General features: G+C 44.4%; 1 pseudogene; it reads right to left on the bottom strand.

The window, feature by feature from the left end:
* Positions 1 to 221: 221 nt before the first annotated feature.
* LOC150004672 (ADP-ribosylation factor-like protein 5A pseudogene) lies at positions 222 to 746 on the bottom strand (annotated as a pseudogene).
* Between the last annotated feature and the right edge of the window lie 288 nt (positions 747 to 1,034).

The following is a 1,034-nucleotide window of genomic DNA, read 5'->3' as shown; positions in this document are numbered from 1 at the left end:
GTCACAACGTTAAGACCTTGCTTTGAAAGAAACTTAACGAGAAAGCAATTGGAAAGTGAGATTTCCTCTTCATTTTCAAATAAGTGGTCTTAATTTTTCTTCTTATAGAAAAAGTTTAAATTAGTTTACTATAAATATATCTGAACCATCAATTTTTGCAGCTTTCAGGTCAAGTCCAGCACTTCGTTTATACAAAGTCTATGAGAGGAGGTCAGCAGAGCTCATCTAATTTTAAGTCGTGACAACATCCATTCAAGTCCCTGGATAATCCCTCGCCAGTAAGAGCACAGCATGCCTGGATATGCCATTGGTGATCTTTAATAGAAGTTAGTTTCAGAAACTGGGAGATTTCTGCTACAGTCATGCATTCTTTAACATCCTGTTTATTAGCAAAAATTAGCAATCCAGCTTTCCTTAGATCCTCATGCGCTAACATTTTATAGAGTTCTTCTCTAGTTACAGAAATCCTTTCTCTGTTGGTACTATCCACAACAACTATTACAAACTCTGTGTTAGTATAGTAAGTGTTCCACGAAGAACGAAGAGATTCTTGGCCACCAATATCCCACATTAGGAATCGTGTGTTATTAATCACTATCTCTTCTACATTACTTCCTATTGGAGGGGATGTATGTATAACTTCACTCATAGAAAATTGGTAAAGGATGGTAGTTTTCCCTGCATTATCCAGCCCAACAATTATAACTTTGTGCTCCTAGTGCTATCCTGGTGAAGAGAATTCCCATTCCCTGGCAGTGGACCCAACTCCAGCCACCCTGTCTGCCTGGCCTCCCTTGGCTTAGGCTGACGAGGAGAGAGACACGCCGCAGTCTCCGCCTCTGCTGCCGCTGGTCCCGAGCTGGCCGCCGGCCTGCTTCCTAGGAACCGAAGGGAGGCCGAGCCCCAGGCCTCCCAGCCACACACGAGGCCCCGCCGCTGCTGCAGCGGCACCCACCTGGCTTGCGGACATCGCCGCCGCGTTCCTGTTTTATTCTTTTATAGCATCTGTTTTTGTCCTTCATACCACTTCTCAT

Source organism: Furipterus horrens, unplaced genomic scaffold, assembly GCF_987537825.1.
Source record: "Furipterus horrens unplaced genomic scaffold, mFurHor1.1.pri manual_scaffold_7, whole genome shotgun sequence".
NCBI lineage: Eukaryota > Metazoa > Chordata > Mammalia > Chiroptera > Furipteridae > Furipterus > Furipterus horrens.
The sequence above is the reverse complement of the archived record's forward strand: the minus strand, read 5'-3'. Positions and strand labels throughout refer to the sequence as shown.